Genomic DNA, 6,190 nt, shown 5'->3' with positions numbered 1-6,190 from the left:
GAGAGAGAGAGAGAGAGAAAGAGAGAGAGAGAGAGAGAGAGAGAGAGAGAGAGAAGGAGAACATACTAAAGGTAAACTTATCTGTTTGTTGGCAGACATAAACCTTCTGGGTAGAGTTTAATTTGTGTGCTGCCCATGAAGTCATTGTATCCCACAGTTGCCCTATAGAAGGTACAGGATTGCTTCTAAATTCAATCAAGTCTCCGGACTTTCTCCCTGAGCCCTGTCAAAGTCATCAGAGTCTTTTGTAGTAATTTTTTTTTTTTTTTTAGAAAAAGAAGGCTGTAATCTATTCATTAGATGTAGAACACATGCTTAAAGGCATTATTATATTATCATTACAGGATGGTGGTGATTTGCTTAAATTCTAGAAAAAGACCAGAAGGCCAATTTATCAAGCTGTCAGCACTGGGCATATGACTGTCCCTTCTGTCTTCTTTGAGAACTATGCCTAGATCTGGAACTGGGCAGTACACGTTATCACTGATGGATGGTACTTCCCATTATTGTCACCCGACACTATATTCACCCTGCCCTTTTAATGTAATTTATTCTTTCAGGTGACTTTTCCTTTAGGGGAAAGAATGATCATGCCCAAGAGCCACTCTCAGCCTTAGGGAGTTATACTTTCCACTGTATATTAATAAATTGGTGTTTCAAATTAGTCTCATGGGTATTTTGTTAATGTCAGTCTCTAGAAACTGATCACTCTGGGTCAATTAAAAAGACAAATATTAGAGTATTGAACTTACACTGGTGGACCGAGCAAGGGCCATAGTGGACCTTTCAGGATGCAGCTAAGCACGGTCAGTCTGGGGTAGATGGCATCTCTGGTCTGGCTCACATGGTGCAAGGACTAGAAATAAAGTCTCTTTTCTTCCACTCTTTCTCTACAGGGACAGATATTACCACATTCCCATTAGGCTAGGCAGTGTTCTGTGTCTTCATAAACTGGAAGAGAGTGGGAAGAAAGTAATTAGATGGACTAAGGAATTCGTGTGTATAACCCCTGAGATCTTGTGGGGTTTCCTAACTCAGCTCCAATTATGATGTCACTAGCACAACATCATTGAAAGTACTTGACTTGGGTTATTACTTTCTTGGCCTCAATCCAGATCCATTAAAATTTGAAGATGATTTTTTATTCTTACATCTCAAACTCTTGGCAAACCTCCAGAGGAGCATGCTCTCCCAAAGTAGTCACATTGTTTGAAGTTAGTCTAATTCAGACGGGTGAGTGAAGGCTGACTGCTAAGGAAACATCTGCTGGTCTGCAGAAAAGTGAAAGAGTAGAATCAAATATTTAAATTCATTCTCATCTCCATGATGTTTGTTATTTAACATTTGAATTTTCATGGGGTTGGAAAAACTCTTATCCTAGGAGAAATAACCCCATAGCCAAAGTTATTAGGACTCAGACAATAAAAGTTTTAATTAGACATATCTTGTTTGTTCTCATAAAAGCTAAAAACAACAGCAACTATTTTTTCCTTTCCTGTTTGACTTAATTCATTGAGAAATACTGTCACAGAAAACCTAAATACCTTCTGAGAAACAGTTTTACATGAGTAATACTTTTCCAGAAAGGAAAAAAAAGGCAACTTTTCCAGAAGGAGGAAAAACAAAAGCTCAGAGTGTCACCTTTTGCTGACAGAAGTTGCCCTCTGCTTTACCTGAAAAAAAGCATCAGCAAATCTTTCTAAGCCAGCCCAGAAAATGCCCATGGGCACCAAACCTGCAGTCTCAGAAACCACTAACAAGGTGATGGCTTTTCATTGACACTCTCTTCCCCTTTGCCAGAAATGTAAAGAAGATGACCTACCTCATAAACTCCTGGCTACCTTTGCTCCCCCTGAAGTCACAAGTTCTTTGTTTATCTTTTCTTTTTGAACCCTGGGAAAAGTATATCAAAGTGATTCAGCCTGCCAAAAGTTTGTGCACTTAGGAGCTGGCGCTGTGACAAGTGCCTGCGGAGAAAAGGATTTCTGTGTTTCTTAGTGTTGTTCTCTCCCTTGAGATGTTTCCAGAGACTTGAAAGGCAGGCTGGGCTGAGAAACTGATTAAAAGTCTCACATTCAAATGGAAAGTCGGTGTGAACCACTAGCTCTTCCCGCTTCCACTCCCAGCCCAGTAAGGCAGGTAGAGGGGATCACTTACCGCAGAAATTAGAGCTGGAAATGACCAGTCTGGCCCTCGTGCCCTTTTTTACCTGGCAAGGGAAGGATTGTGCTTGTGGTCTCCGTTGTTTAGTCTGGTTGAACCTTAAAACACGCTTCAGGAAGAGCACATCCTAAATTTCCTTTGAGAGCTTCCTCCACAGTTGAAAACATAGGAAACTAGTTCTGCTAATAAGCTGGAGATTTCTTTTGGTTAGGCACATCCCATTATTTTGAGGTAGTTCTGGCTTCCTCTGTGCTTTGTGGTCTTAGGAAATTATTTCTTTCTCCGCTTTCTCCACATCTGAAGAGGGGAATTGTAGCATCATTAAAATACTGTTTGGAAATGACTAGAGTCCTGGGGCTAGTGAGAGAGAGTTTAAAGTATTTGCTCCATGACCAGTCATATGTGGTTCAACATTTATCCAGAAAACTCTAGATTTTTTTCCCCCAAAATTGAAAGAAAGCATTGGTGGAGGTTAAAGTTGGCCTGCACTGATGTGGAGATGCCGCTCCCAGAACCTAGAGAATAATCCAGCCCCTATACTCTGAACTGTGCTGGATTCTGAGTTTCATGGGCCTGTCTGATGGGTGTCTTAGGCAACTGGAAGAACCAATGGTATTTTGAGGGAGTGAGCACCCCAACGTTCAAGGCTACCCAGTGTGCAAGTGGCCCTGAGCACCGGTGTCCACACGGCTCCATGTCGTCATGCACCGGTGAGCACCGGTGTCCACACTGCTCCATGTCCTCATGCCACCGGCTCCCCTGTCTAGTGCTCTTGCCTCACTCATTCCCTTCTGAAGTTGTCACCCTGGGAAGCATTTGCCAAACTGTTGAAACTGCAGAGCTGCTGGCTGGTTGCTCCCTCCTGTCCTGTGCTGGCCATTTATATGGTACAGTTCACCTGGCCAGTAAACTGAGTTCCGATGCTTAGGACAGAAGTGACAATTGGGGAATGTTTTCTTTTCTTGTGGTGGTATTGGGGAGAAGGAGGCCTATCAGAACTATTCAAATGGCATGACATGTAATAATTGACATCTAAAGCCAAGTGATACATTAATTTAATCTTCACTTCTGTTCCCATTAGGCAGGTACTATTGTTGTTCCTCTTTTGTAAATAAGCAAAGTCTTGGGGTGTAAGTAACTTGGTTGAGGCCACATTGTTTGTAAGGGAGGGACTGTGTATTTGGACTTCAATCTACTCATACTTTCCTAAATCATCAAGTGGTCTTAGTGATGGTGGTGATCCTACTAATAATACTAGCAAATATTTGTTGAGGACTTATGTACCACACCCTGTGATAAACCTTTCATGTATTATGCTATGTCATCCCCAGAATCATCCTATGACATAGTTTTAATATATCTCTTGATATAAGGAAAATAAAGGGCAAAGAGGCCAAGATTACATTCATACAACGTTGTTTCTTTCAAGGTTATGCTCAATGTTACATAGCTAGTAGGTTGCAGAGCTGTGGATTCAAACTCAAGTGCCCTGACTTTAAAATCTGTGTTTGTCTTATGTACCTGTCTTCCTTGATGACACCATATTTCTTCCCATAGAGGCGGCCCTGCCATTACAGTGGACATTATGCAGGTGTTCAGACATTAATTTAGAAACCAGTCCATTCATAATTTACCCCAGGACTCATTAACCTCCTGAAGACAGAGTTGGCACCCATAAAAGCAGCAGATTGACATAGTGCTCCAGCCTTACGCATTAATTCCCAGTATCATCTGGACCATTGTCCCTTTGCACTGATATTATGTAATTATATATGCTCCAGTAGAACCCAATGTTTCTCTCTTTGGTTTCTTGTCCTTTGTTACACATGCCAAATAATAACGTGAAAGTGCAACAGTGCTGTCTTTCAAAAGACCTTGTGAACTGGCCACAGAGTGGACAAAGCTAAAGAGAGAATTTGATTTTTGATTTTTCAGAGAGAGAGAGAGAGAGAGAGAGAGAGAGAGAGAGAGAGATCATTGCTTGAAAATCAGCTAAGATATGGATGTACAAGGTATCTATTCTCAAGCCATTGGTCTGAAGGAAGATGGAACCAGGTGAGACGTCCCTCAGTAAAAAAGTTGAGTCATTAGTTGAGAATATAAGATGATAAGACAGTCAAGGGACTGTGCATAAAAATGTAAAAAGCATTTCTATTCATTGCTTTGTAACACTGTGGCATGAACAACCCTGCTTGATTAAGCTTACAGATGAGAGAGTTATTTTTCCTTTCCCAGGCATTTAACATTTCTGAGTTCTTTGTGCTCCTTTGACCAAAGTGGTTGGTTCAAGGAGAATCACACAATCCAACTGTTACCAGTTCCTGGTCTTTTGCAAAAACAGTTGATTGAAGGAGACTTTATTTCCTGAGGGATTTAAATCTGGGATGGCACAGGCTCTCCCTGTTGATGGCCAGCACGGGGAGTGGGGGTGGGGGGCAGCAAATGAAGCCATTCTGAAGAGCAGTAGATCTGAGGGACAGAATCTTAGTCTAATTGGGTTTTGATGACAAAATACCATAGATGGGGTGGCTTATAAACAATACGAATTTATTTCTCCAAATCTGGATGCTGGGAAGTCCAAGATCAAGGCACAGGAAGATTTGGTGAGGACTTACTTCCTACATGGTCATCTTTTTGCTGTAATTTGATTTAGTAAACAGGACAAGAGATATCGCTGGCTCTTTTATAGGGGAAACTAATCCTATTCATGAAAGTTCTATCCTCATCATTTAATCATCTCCCCAAGGTCCCACCTCCTAATACCATCACCTTGGAAACTGAGAATTTCAATATATAAGTTTGATGATGGTAGGGGGCATGAGTCACGAATATTTAGCCCATAGCACACAGAGAAACAATATTTGAGCTTGTGATAAATACCCTTCCTGTTTAAACCAATCTGATTTGGATTTTCCAAGCTTTGCCACTCCAATTTCCACAGTGGGGGGCTGGGGATTTAGTTCAGCGGCACAGTGCCTGCCTGGCAAGCACAAGGTCGTGAGTTCGATTCCCAGTACCAGAAAAACAACAACAACAACAACAACAAACACAAAACAACACAGTGGGATTGATAGTGACAGACTGAGTCTTTTAAAAGTTAGATTAAGCAGGGAAAACCAAAGTGAGTATCTGGAAGGGTGTGGACCACGGTGCTAAGCCTGACCAGAGGCAGGCTTAAGACTGAATTTTTTTAAATACTTTTTTTTAGTAAAAAGGACTTATTTCTTTGTTAATAGGAAAATATTATATATACAATTTTAACATTTCCTAAAATTGCGATGCAGTCTTCTTATCACACTGCTCCTTTGTTTCCAACCCTTCCATATTCCAGGTAGGAGTCACGCATGTACTCCTCTAAACTCCCGTGATGACTGTAAGAGAGCTCGCAGATGTGCTTTAGCGCTTACACACCTCATCCGTCTTCCTTCTATAAGGTACGCTTTAGTCTTCTGTCACTTGAGTTAACATCTTTGCTAACCCAACATGTTTCTAAATGCGCTAATCTGGAGAGGTCAGTTACAGAGTTATCTGTCAAATGCAATAATAAATTTATTATGATAACTGCAAACTGGGAGACGATGATGAGTGATAACTTCCAGAGGCACGACGGCGTTTGACGGGGCAGCGGGGAGAGCACAAGCGTGGGACGGATTTGCTTCCTGGTACATCTTCCTTCCGCTCTGACGCGCACCATTCACAAGGAGAAGTAAATGGGAGCCCTTATTTGAAGAAAAGCCCCTCATGTAGGGTGGAGCCTCCACTTAAAGCCAAGGCCACATTTGTCCTTCCTGGCTGCTGTACTTCTGGCTAGGAGCGGGAATTACTCATAAGGGGAAGAGAAGAGGAAACATGGGGTCCTTACAGTGACTGAATTTACTAGCTGCTCTGAATTGGTTTCCTGTGTTTCTTCTTGGGGGAAGAATTCAGAGCAAGTGACCAGAAAAATGAAATAAATAAAATAAAATAAAAAAGTGCTCCTTCTGGGTTTTGGAATACCCTGGGGGTGCGGAGTGAGGAGGGGACATTT

General features: G+C 41.7%; 1 long non-coding RNA gene across 1 annotated transcript in view; it reads left to right on the top strand.

Moving 5' to 3' along the window:
- Positions 1-5,591, top strand: part of LOC106149352 — a 79,081-nt gene extending 73,490 nt beyond the window's left edge. The window contains exon 4 of the long non-coding RNA XR_001235491.1: positions 5,495-5,591. This is a non-coding gene — a long non-coding RNA (uncharacterized LOC106149352). The remainder of the gene's footprint in view (positions 1-5,494) is intronic.
- The last annotated feature ends 599 nt before the right edge of the window (positions 5,592-6,190 follow it).

The sequence above is a fragment of the Chinchilla lanigera genome, unplaced genomic scaffold (assembly GCF_000276665.1).
Source record: "Chinchilla lanigera isolate Chin_1 unplaced genomic scaffold, ChiLan1.0 scaffold00043, whole genome shotgun sequence".
Classification (NCBI taxonomy): domain Eukaryota; kingdom Metazoa; phylum Chordata; class Mammalia; order Rodentia; family Chinchillidae; genus Chinchilla; species Chinchilla lanigera.
The sequence above is the reverse complement of the archived record's forward strand: the minus strand, read 5'-3'. Positions and strand labels throughout refer to the sequence as shown.